Genomic DNA, 12,656 nt, shown 5'->3' with positions numbered 1-12,656 from the left:
GGTTCCAAATAGGAAAAGGAGTACATCAAGGCTGTATATTGTTACCCTGCTTATTTAACTTATATGCAGAGTACATGATGAGAAATGCTGGGCTGGAAGAAGCACAAGCTGGAATCAAGATTGCTAGGAGAAATCTCAATAACCTCAGATATGCAGATAACACCACCCTTATGGCAGAAAGTGAAGAGGAACTAAAAAGCCTCTTGATGAAAGTGAAAGAGGGTCCCATGGGGAATAGATGGGGAAACAGTGAAAACAGTGTCAGACTTTATTTTGGGGGCTCCAAAATCACTGCAGATAGTGATCGCAGCCACGAAATTAAAAGATGCTTACGCCTTGGAAGAAAAGTTATGACCAACCTAGATAGCATATTCAAAGGGAGAGACATTACTCTGCCAACAAAGGTCCATCTAGTCAAGGCTATGATTTTTCCAGTGGTCATGTATGGATGTGAATGGACTGTGAAGAAAGCTGAGCACCAAAGAATTGATGCTTTTGAACTGTGGTGTTGGTGAAGACTCTTGAGAGTCCCTTGGACTGCAAGGAGATCCAACCAGTCCATTCTAAAGGAAATCAGTCCTGGGTGTCCTTTGGAAGGACTGATGCTTAAGCTGAAACTCCAGTACTTTGGCCACCTCATGCAAAGAGTTGACTCATTGGAAAAGACTCTGATGCTGGGAGGGATTTGGGGGCAGGAGAAGAAGGGGACGACAGAGGATGAGATGGCTGGATGGCATCACCGACTCGTTGGACATGAGTTTGGGTGAACTCAGGGAGTTGGTGATGGACAGGGAGGCCTGGCGTGCTGCAATTCATGGGGTCGCAAAGAGTCGGACACAACTGAGCAACTGAACTGAACTGAATTAGAGGCCAGGAATATTTAGCTTCAGGAATGGCTAGAACAAAACACTCAAATAATGTTACAATCTTTTGGTGTCTGTGTGTGTGTGTGTGTGTGTGTGTTAACTCCATGCCAATATTTTTCCTGTGTTGTCCTCTCTTTCAGACAAGCCCTCATTTATGCTAAAAAGAGCCTCAGATTCAAGTCCTCATAGTTTATCAACTGTGGTGGAAAAAGAGCTTCTCCTTCCTATTAGTTCCAACAAAAGTCCCAGATTGTACCTCATTAGTCTGGGATGGATCCTGTGACTATCTGTGAACCAATCACCGAGGCCCACTAGATGGAATGCTATGATTGGTGAGGCAAGGCTCATATGCCCTTCCTTGAAACTAGGGGACTAGTCTCAGCCTCATCTAATCACATGTATAAAAATAGGAAAATTGAGATAGTATATCCTGAAGAATGGAAAGTGCATGCTTGACATGCAAAAACATTGTAGAGTCTGTTAGCTAAGATTATATTAGAATGTGAGTGCCAAAATAGCTAAAAATCATAGTGGTTTAAACAAAAATGGAAGTTTATTTCTCTCTCATATTCAAAAAGCCAAATAGTAGTCATATCAGAACTGTTAAAGAACTTGTAGTATAAGAAATCAAACTTAACTATCTTGTTTTTGCTCTCTATAGGACATCTAGTCTAAAGGTCACCTCATTGTCCAAGATAAATGCTGTAGCTCCAGGTATTACATCTTTATCTGCCCAACAACTATAAGAAAGTATAAAAGAAGACAGATGCCCCCCTCCACCTCAACTTTATACATTACCTCCAGATACATCCCATTGAATGGAACATAATCATTTGGCCATATCTAGCTATAAAAGCTGGAGAAGGCAATGGCAACCCACTCCAGTACTCTTGCCTTGCAAATCCCATGGATGGAGGAGCCTGGTACGCTGCAGTCCATGGGGTCACTAAGAGTCAGATATGACTGAACGACTTCACGTTCACTTTGCACTTTCATGCATTGGAGAAGGAAATGGCAACCCACTCCAGTGTTCTTGCCTAGAGAATCCCAAGGACTGGGGAGTCTGGTGGGCTGCCATCTACGGGGTCACACAGAGTCGGACACGACTGAAGTGACTTAGCAGTAGCAGCAGCTACAAAAGAGGCTGGGAAATTTGTTCTTTTTTCTGAGGAACCAAGCACTGAACCAAAAATTGGAGTTTAAAAATTGGGGAGAGAACAATGAATACTGGGGGAAAACTATAAGATTTTAATACAAAGAGTTAAATAATTATAGTGCAATACAAGCTAGTAAGTGATAATAAAACAAAATAAAGGAATGATGTGTTTGGCTTTATATTTCTGGAACTCTAAGCAGTTATATTTCAAATTGGTCTCCTGATAACACTGTCAAATTAGGGACTCATTGATCCAGAAGAATACTATATCATGATAAAAGTCAAACTGTGTCAGCCAGAGACTTTAGGTACATCACTTATATAACTGTAGACATTCACTGAAGACATTGTTTTGAGAGTAATAACGAAATAATTTTTCAGACATTGGGAGTTTTTCATTTCAGATCTTCAAATAATGTCACAAATAGTCACAAATAGTTTACATGACAACGTTGAGAATAATATTAAGTAAATGTTTTCCCTGTTCTATTATTAAGAAACCAAAAGTAAAGCCAAACCAACAGAGTATTTCAGACCTGTACAAAGTCTACCGAATAAAATGAAGAGCCTCATTTCAAAGATTTTTGCTAACATGGATTTAACATACACTTCTACACTCCCCTCCCAGAGATACACAACACTGCCAGTACTATTCAGCACAGTCCCCACATTTTCAGCTAAATCTTTTAGTAATGTTGTTATTCTGGGTAAAACTCCCTGAAAATATCTATTCTTGTTGAAATTTCACACTTCTTTTTACAGTTGCGAAACCACTAAAGAAGAGTGGATGAGCACAGCAGGAGAGAGAGAAATAATAACTAAAATAAAATTTCCCTCTCAAGAATTCCTTCCAAATGCCAAAATCATTGAAAAGATCTAATCAAGCCAAGACATAAACACAATCAACTTCTATAATTGTTTGGCAAACACCAGAAGAAGCATAAGGTGATCATCAAAATAATTGCAAAAAGCATTATTCTAAGAAGAATAACTATAATTCTAAAATTATGTTATATATTTACAACATAGTCCTCTCAGAAAGTGATATAAGAAACAGATAAGAATAAGTGATAATATCAAAGATAAGAACAATTAATACTGTACTGGATTTATCAAATATATTAAATGTTGGAATACACACACACAGAGCCATTAAGAATATATATTTTTTGGATACATATACAACATTTATAAAAGTAAACCATTTTAGGCCTTTGAATTAATCTTAATAAATCCCCAAAGATCAATATACAACTCAGATTACTTCAACCAGAGTACAATAAAATTTGAAATTAATGCCAAAAAAATATAGTTATTAAGACCTTTCAAATGCTTGAGAATTAAATAACATAAGACCAGGCAACTCATGGAGTTAAAAAAAAAAAAAAAAAAAAGAGAAAATAAAGATATGCTTAGAACTGAACATGAACAAAACACCACTCATGTAAAAAATTGTTTGACATAGCTAAGCCAACACTTAGAAGGAAACTGATTGTTCTACAAGCACTCATTAGGAATTAAGGCTAAAAATAGAAATCTTTATTATTTCTTTTCTTCTTACCTCTTTGGATGTGCTTTCTTACTCTTTTCCAATTCACTGAGTTAGATGCTGTGCTTAAATGACTAATAAGTATATGAAAAATATGCTCAGCCTCATTAATATTCAGAGATAAGCAAATAAAAACAATGAGCTACAAGGCTGGTTCGTTACACACATCTGCATAGTCCATATTTGCATTCCAGACATCATAAAAAGAAGGAAATGGAGAGGAATGGGAAATCCCTTTCTTTAAAAGGTACATGGCCTGAAAAATACACACATGACCACAGCTCAAAACCAACAGACCAGAACTTGGTCATATGACTATACATGACACCTCAGAGCTTTCTTAAGGTCTGGGATATGTATATTTTATAGTATGGCTTCCATATACCAAGATGATAACTGGTGTTTTACATTACTGTTGAAGGAGCAGAGAATGGATACTGAGCAGAGAGCTGGCATGCTCGGTCACAGTTCACTTAAATGAATTATTTTTTTTTACTCTTGGACTTCTATGAAGGTTCCAGCTCCCTTCTGATATTCTCATTTAGTTGTAAAAAAGTCTTTGCTGCTCAGATTTGGATTTCAAAAACATGCCAAAAGTAGCTTTGGAAAGAAAAAAAATATATATGGAATTTTCCTCTAGGAAACTCTTTAGTCCAGTATTTAATTTTTAAGCATGTTCCTTTTATGGAGTGTTCAAATCAACACTATCTGTGGTCTTATAAAGTGGAACTGATTTGGAAGTTCAGATCCTGAGGATTGATGGCTGTCAACTATGTATACTTAAAATCAGACTATTTTGCATTTCTGTTCATGATATTCCATGATTTACTAATGTTTTTATCTTTTCAATTCTTTCACCCCAAGAAAAATGTATAAGCCTCCTTGCATGCTATGACAAGAACTTTTAACACCTCTTTGTATCTCTGTTAAATGAATGGGTATTTGACAAATTGTTTAACTGAATACAGAGCAGAATATTTTCTTTGGAATAACTGACTCCTCTCAATTAATATGAAAAGCCATAATTTCCTCTCTCAGACCCTTTCCACTTATTTCCCAGGAAACAAGATAGCCCAGGCTTATCAGTTTATAGAAGTCTGATTTCTTTATATAGAAACATTCTAGTCTTCAACCTTCAAGGAAAAGTCTTAAGATTCTGTCACACACAGAAAGAATCAAGAGACCTATTGTCACTGATGACTGACTCATGATAGAAGCAAGCAGGAAAATGAGAATAAATGGGTAGAAAAGCAAAAGCCAAGAGGTGGAGGGTTGTGACACAAAGCAAGGTGCTAGCACTAGAGTTCAAGGTCACTGCACTTACGTCAAGGGTCAGCAGATCAAGGATCAAGGGTCCAAGATCCTCACCCCATTGACTGAACAGGGATGAAATATCACTTTTTATTCTACCTCTTTTCTGCTGTCCCCCATAGAACTCAAAGAAATGTAGATACACAAGTAAAATCCATCTAACATTTGCATTTGTTCCCCAAAAGTGCATAAAAGAGATAATAATGTAGGAAGTGACAACACTCTCTCTTTCCTGGGGTGCCACTGGCTGCCTATCAGAGTCAGTGCTGGTACCAGGAAAGGAATTCATGATACCCTAGGGATGAATCTAACTGTAGCCAGTGGAAATAAGCTTCTTTCACATGACACATACATTTCCCTATGTCCTGAGTTCTGAAATGTGTTTGTGCAGAGAGGCATTACCTTTCACTGGTCCCCAAGCCTACTTCTGAAGTCTTGGGAGAGGTTTAGCAGGGAAGAGTAGGTTCAAGATAGGCAAAAACGGAAAACGATTAAGAGGAGCTATAAACTCCAAAGTTGGGCAAAGATGGTGTCATGAGCTGAACTGTGTCCTTTACATATTTTTACCTCAGTTTCACCATTTGTGAAATTACAATAATAATTTTTTTACCCCTTATGAGTTTTTGTAATTACTAAAATGAGTCAACATATATAAGAGCTTAGAATATCTGGCACATAATAACAGCTCTGCAAGTCTTACCTGTGACTGAATGCTACATTAAACTACCTTTAGAATGCAGTCCACGTAGGCTCCAGCCAACAACTGTTCCATTGAAAGCAGTAGCTAGGACCTTTTTCTGGTGCTCAGGCTCCATCTTGATGTGTTTCACATCTCTGTCTCACTGCCTCTCCCAGCAGAGCCAGTGTGAACATCTTCCTTGCTGAGCTGGTGCATGTAGCTAAGGAAACAAAGACAATGACAAAGCTGTATATGCTGCTACCTGGTTCATCATATGTGACCTGTAACATGCAAGAGAACTATATAGTGAAACTGAAACACTGAGACCCAGATTACAGTTTTCCCTTTGTATATAACTGCCATTTCTTGAGGGCCTTCCATGTGACAGGCACTGTGTACATCCCACTTTCCATGCTGTCATGAACTGAATGTTTTCATCCCCCCAAAATCCATGTTTAGGCCTTAAATCCCAGTGTGATGGTGTTTGGAGGTGGGGCCTTTGGGAGGTAATTAGGGTTAGATGAGGTCATAAGGTTAGAGCCCCAGTGATAGGCTTTGTATCTTTATAAGAAGAGCCACCAGAGGACTCTGTCTCTCTCATTCTTTCTACTGTATCAGGACACAGCAAGAGGGTCAACCATGCTGACACCATGATTTCACATTTCTAACCTACAGAATTGTGAGGAAAAAAATTATTTTTATTTAAGCCACTTGGTTTATGGTATTTTGTTAAGGTAGCTTGAGCTGACTAAGAAACAGGCATTATTCTTTGTTCTCATCAGGGTGCACAAGACCCAGTCTCTGCCCTCAGGGGACTTACAGCTTAGTGATTAAATACTAATCTCAAAGCAATTACTTAGTGTGACAAGGAAATACAACAATGATAGTTCAAGGGAAGAAATATGTAAACTACCCCCTACATACCTGCCCATAGCTTTCTGCCAAAAGCAAGGTATTTATTTCTGTCTTCATGATAGCAAGCAATGAAATTTGAAAATATGAAGCACCATTTTTTTTTCCCACTCATCAACCTAGCAAATTCTCCAGAGCTATGCTTTTCTCTCTCTCTTCCTCACACTTCCCCCGTGTGTGTGTGTGTGTGTGTACACATTTCCCGTCACTTAGAAATCACCAATATCCTAAGGTTTCACAACAATCTTGCCCTCTTGAGTGATGGTGGTTTCAGAACCAAGGTCAGCACGTGAGCCCTACCATTCCCATACTGTTAATTTTGTATTTACACCTATGGAAGTGGTGTGATCAGATTTCTTCTACAGTCACAGGTTAAGCCATCCCTCATACACCACTCTAAGAAAATAATACTAATAGTAAAACAATAGCAATGATATCTAACATTCATTGTGTTCTTACTATATGGTATACATGCATTGTTTATTATCTCCAGCTTTTAGTTGAGAGATATTCAGCAAAGGGAGGTCAAGTGACTTGCCCAAGATCACACAAAAAGTAAGAGTTAAGGCAGAACTGGAACCTATATTAGGTAATTATTGTTATTATTCAATTTGACATTTCTAATTATATAACTGAAATTATTGTTTCTCTGAAACATACTTCTGGAAAAAGGTACTGTTTTTTAGGAATGTTGTAAGAATTATGTGCATTTCACCAGACAAATATTACACTGTTGATCACAATTTAATTAATTTTGGGTCACGGAGCTCCAATGAACTGAGGTAACATGTGGGGTCTCCAGCAAAAAAGTCAAGCTGTGAGGCTGAGTCAGGGGCTCCTTGAGTTAGCTACTGCCTTCAGTCCTAGCGTGTGAGTGATGTATTTACTGCCACCAATAGGGAAGAATCCAGAAGGGGGAAGTAATGGAAAATTACTATCTTTCACAGACTTTGCTTGATATTTTTGCAATATTTAAAAAATTTGATATTCTCCTTTAAAAATAAGTGTTCACCTATAAATACACACTCGAGACAGAAATAAGACCAAGAGGAAGAATTTATTCATTTCCCAGTACCCAATCACTCTTTTTTATTTTTTGTGTATGTCTTGTATTTATAAAATTAGTTTCATCAAGTAGGGGAACAAGCAGTCCCCATCCCTGCTTCAGTTGTGAAGCACTTATCAGCTAAACATATTGAGACTTCAAGTAAATTTTCATTTGAAGAATGCCATTAATTTTTAATTACGCATTTCAAATTTATCTAGTAATGGTTTTAGATAATTTTGTATATACTTTCAAATTGAATTTCATTCATAAACCATAAATATTTATAGCTGATTTAGTGATCTCATGGAAGAAAACAAGGAAACATGAATCTCAGGATTTCAGGAACTCAGATATCAACTTGCTATCTACTCAAAAACCACTAGGTGGTACTAGGTTAATTTTTCTTTTCCCTTATAAGTGAGACGCGCATGTGTGTGTGTGTGTGTGTGTGTGTGTGTGTGTGTTTCCTCTCTCAGTCCTGTTAAGAACGGTGAAAAAAGTGCAATATACTTAAAGGAAATCTGGGGCTTGATGAAAAAGTTCCCAAATTGGACTGTGGTGATGGCTTACAAATTTAAATCATAATTTTTTGCTAAACCAGCTTGAATTGTACTTCAATAAAATACTTCAAAGAGGAAAAAAGCTAAAATAAACATTTCCATACATGGCACATCTTGAAATTTATGTATACTTTGTCTATATATTCATAAAAAACTTTCTGGTTAGCTACAAGTTAACATTTTTAATTCAGGTATATAATCTGAATCAATGTAATTAAGGATATATTTAAACTCTTTTCCTGTGTTAGGTAGTACTCTCAAATAAAAATAATCCAGTATTTAGTTTTGGCCTTTTCAACATCTTCTTTACCATGCAGAGTACCTCCATGTTGCTCACAGTGGACCTTGCAGGCATTATACTGGCTGGAAAAAAAAAAAAAAAAACAAACAAACAGAGAAAACAAACATCACCTGATCCTACTTATATTACTGTGCTAAGTCACTTCAGTCATGATCCTTCAGTAGGATCTTTGGAACCTACTTATATGTGGATTAAAAAAAAAAAAAAAAAAGGAACGCATAGACACAAAGAACAGATTGGTGATTACCATAGGTGGAGGGTCAAGGGTGCAAAATGGGTTGTTGCTCAGTCACTAAGTCATCTCTGACTCTTTCAACCCCATGAACTGCAGAATGCCAGGCTTCCCTGTCCTTCACTATCTCCTGGAGTTTGCTCAAACTCATGTCCATTGAGTCAGTGATGCCATCTAACCATCCTAGCCTCTGTCTCTCCCTTCTTCTTTTGCCTTCAATCATTCCCAACATCAGGTGGCCAAAGGATTGGACCTTCAGCTTTTTCAGGGTTGATTTCCTTTAGGATTGACTGATTTGATCTCCTTGCTGTCCAAGGGACTCTCAAGAGTCTTCTCCAGCACCACAATTTGAAAGAATCAATTCTTCAGCGCTCAGCCTTCTTTATGATCCAACTCTCACATCCATACATGGCTACTAGAAACACCATATCTTTGACTAGATGGACCTTCGTTGGCAAAGTGATCTTTTTTAATAACACTGCCTAGATTTGTCAGCTCTCCTTCCAAGGAGCAAGCGTCTTTTAATTTCATGGCTGCGGTCACCAGCCACAGTGATTTTGGAGCCCAAGAAAACTGTTACTGTTTCCACATTTTCCCCATCATTTGCAATGAGGGGATGGAACAGGATGCCATGATCTTTGTTTCTTGAATGTTGAGTTTTAAGTCAGCTTTTATATGGGGAGAAATACTTTTATATGGGGAGAAATTACAGAAATACTTTCTGTACGTCAGAAAGTACAAACTTCCAGCCATAAAGTAAGTCATTCATGGGGATATAATGTACAGCATGGTGACTGTAACTAATAATAATATATCCATTGGATATTTGATGTATTGCATATTTAAAACTTGCTGCGCAGCACCGCAGCAGGAGTAGCAGCTAGGCAGCACTGGAATGACTTTGAGGAGACAGCCCACGTCCAATGGCAAAAGAGAAGCCCCAGCAAGATGGTAGGAGGGGCAAAATCACGTCTAGAATCAAACCCCATACCAGCAGAGATGCTCAGAGGGTCAAACTAATCTTGTGCACACCAGGACCCAGAGACCCCAGAGAGACTGAGTCAGAACTATATTTGAGTATCTCCTAAGGAGGTATGGGTCAGCAGTGGGCTGCTGCAGGGGCAGGGGCTCTGGGTGCAGTAGACCTGGGTATGGCATAAGCCCTCTTGGAGGTCGCCATTAATCCACCATAGAGCCATGAGAACTTACACAGGACTGGAAAACAGATTCTTGGAGGGCACAAATAAAACCCTGTGCACACCAGGACCCAGGAGAAAGGTCCAGTCACCCTACAAGAGACTGACCCAGACTTGCCCGTGAGTGTCCAGGAGTCTCTGGCAGAGGCATGGGTCGGTTGAGGCCTGCTGCAGGGTAGGGGACACTGAATGCAACAGTGCCTGCATGGGACCTTTACCTCCACCATAGTTTGGCCTCAGGTCAAATAATAGGGAGGGAACACAGCCCTGCCCATCAACAGAAAATTGGATTAAAGATTTGCTAAGCATAGCCCCGCCCATCAGAACAACACCCAGTTTCTCCCTCAATCAGTCTCCCCCATCAGGAAGCTTCCATAAGCCTCTTATCCTTATCCATCAGAGGGCAGACACACTGAAAACCATGCACAGAAAACTAACCAATCTGATCACATGGACCACAGTCTTGTCTAACTCAATGAAACTATGAGACATGCTGTGTAGGGCCACACAATATGGACGGTCATGGTAGAGAGTTCTGACAAAACGTGGTGCACTGGAGAAAGGAATGGCAAACTACTTCAGTATTCTTGCCTTGAGAACCCCATGAACAGTGTGAAAAGGCAAAAAGATAAGACACCAAAAGATGAATTCCCCAGGTCAGTAGGTACCCGACATGCTAGTAGGTATCATAGTCAACAAAAGAGTCCAAAATGCAGTACTTGGATGCAATCTCAAGAACGATAGAATGATCTCTGTACGTTTCCAAGGCAAACCATTCAATATCACAGTAATCCAAGTCTATGCCCCTACCAGTAACACAGAAGAAGCTGAAGTTGAAAGTTTCTATGAAGACCTACAAGACCTTCTAGAACTAACACCCAGAAAAGATGTCCTTTTCATTAAGGGGACTGGAATGCAAAAGTAGGAAGTCAAGAAACATCTGGAGTAACAGGCAAATTTGGCCTTGGAGTACAGAATAAAGCAGGGCAAAGGCTAATAGAGTTTTGCCAGAGAATGCAATGGTCATAGCAAACACCCCCTTCCAACAACACAAGAGAAGACTCTATACATGGACATCACCAGATGGTCAATACAGAAATCAGATTGATTCTATTCTTTGGCACCAAAGATGGAGAAGCTTTATACAGTCAGCAAAAACAAGACTGGGAGCTGACCATGGCTCAGATCATGAACTCCTTATTGTCAAATTCAGACTTAAATTGAAGAAAAGTAGAGAAAACCACTAAACCATTCAGGTATGACTTAAATCCCTTAAAATTATACAGTGGAAGTGATAAATAGATTCAAGGGATTAGATCTGATAGACAAAAGAGTGCCTGAAGAATTATGGATGGAGGTTCGTGACACTGTACAAGAGGCAGTGATCAAGACCATCCCCAAGAAAAAGAAAGGCAAAAAGGCAAAACGGCTGTCTGCGGAGGCCTTACAAATAGCTGTGAAAAAAAGACAAGCAAAAGGCAAAGGAGAAAAGGAAAGATATACCCATCTGAATGCAGTTACAAAGAATAGCAAGGAGAGATAAGAAAGCCTTCCTCAGTAATCAATGCAAAGAAATAGAGGAAAACAATAGAATGGGAAAGACTAGAGATCTCTTCAAGAAAATCAGAGATTCCATGGAACATTTCATGCAAAGATGGGCACAATAAAGGACAGAAATGGTATGGACCTAACAGAAGCAGAAGATATTAAAAAAGGGTGGCAAGAATACACAGAACTGTACAAAAAAGATCTTCATCATCCAGATAACCACGATGGTGTGATCACTCACCTAGAGCCAGACATCCTGGAATGCCAAGTCAAGTGGGCCTTAGGAAGCATCAATACGAATAAAGCTAGTGGAGATGATGGAATCCAACTGAGCTATTTCAATCCTAAAAGATGATGCTGTGGTAGTGCTACACTCAATATGTCAGCAAATTTGGGAAACTCAGCAGTGGCCACAGGACTGGAAAAGGTCAGTTTTAATTCCAATCTCAAAGAAAAGGCAATGCCAAAGAATGATCAAACTACCATACAATTGCACTCATCTCACAAGCTAGTAATGCTCAAAATTCTCCAAGCCAGGCTTCAACAGTACGTGAACTGTGAACTTCCAGATGTTCAAGCTGAATTTAGAAAAGGCAGAGGAACAAGAGATCAAATTGCCGAGATCCACTGGGTCGTCAAAAAAGCAAGAGTTCCAGAAAAACATCTACTTCTGCTTTATTAACTATGCCAAAGCCTTGATTATGTGGATTGCAACAAACTGTGGAAAATTCTTAGAAGAGATGGGAATACCAGACCACCTGAGCTGCCTCTTGATAAATCTGAATGCAGGTCAAGAAGTAACAGTTAGAACCAGACATGGAACAACAGGCTGGTTCCAAATAGGAAAAGGAGTATGTCAAGGCTGTATATTTTCACCTTGCTTATTTAACCAATATGCAGAGTACATCATGAGAAACACTAGGCTCAATGAAGCACAAGGTGGAATCAAGATTGCCAGGAGAAATATCAATAACCTCAGATATGCAGATGATACCACCCTTACAGCAGAAAGCGAAGAAGAACTAAAGAGCCTATTGATGAAAGTGAAAGAGGAGAGTGAAAAAGTTGGCTTGTAACTCAACATTCAGAAAACTAAGATCATGGCATCTGGTCCCATCACTTCATGGCAAATAGATAGGTTAACAGTGGAAACAGTGACAGACTTTTTTGGGGGGGCTTCAAAATCACTGCAGATTGTGACTGCAGCCATGAAATTAAAAAATGCTTGCTCTTTGGAAGAAAATTTATGACCAACCTAGACAGCATATTAAAAAGCACAGACATTACTTTGCCAACAA

At 38.9% G+C, this 12,656-nt stretch overlaps 1 protein-coding gene across 10 annotated transcripts in view; it reads right to left on the bottom strand.

The window, feature by feature from the left end:
• IPMK (inositol polyphosphate multikinase) overlaps window positions 1–12,656 on the bottom strand; it is a 116,464-nt gene that overhangs the window by 46,942 nt on the left and 56,866 nt on the right. For 4 of the 10 annotated variants that reach the window (XR_006640520.1, XR_006640524.1, XR_006640521.1 and 1 more), the window contains exon 9: window positions 5,583–5,781. The gene's annotated coding sequence lies outside the window, so the exon portion shown is untranslated. Of the gene's footprint in view, window positions 1–2,091; window positions 5,782–6,835; window positions 8,445–12,656 lie in introns of those variants that run through there. The other 6 variants (XR_006640522.1, XR_006640526.1, XR_006640528.1 and 3 more) reach the window with 4 other exon arrangements.

Source organism: Bubalus bubalis, chromosome 23 (assembly GCF_019923935.1).
Source record: "Bubalus bubalis isolate 160015118507 breed Murrah chromosome 23, NDDB_SH_1, whole genome shotgun sequence".
NCBI lineage: Eukaryota > Metazoa > Chordata > Mammalia > Artiodactyla > Bovidae > Bubalus > Bubalus bubalis.
The sequence above is the reverse complement of the archived record's forward strand: the minus strand, read 5'-3'. Positions and strand labels throughout refer to the sequence as shown.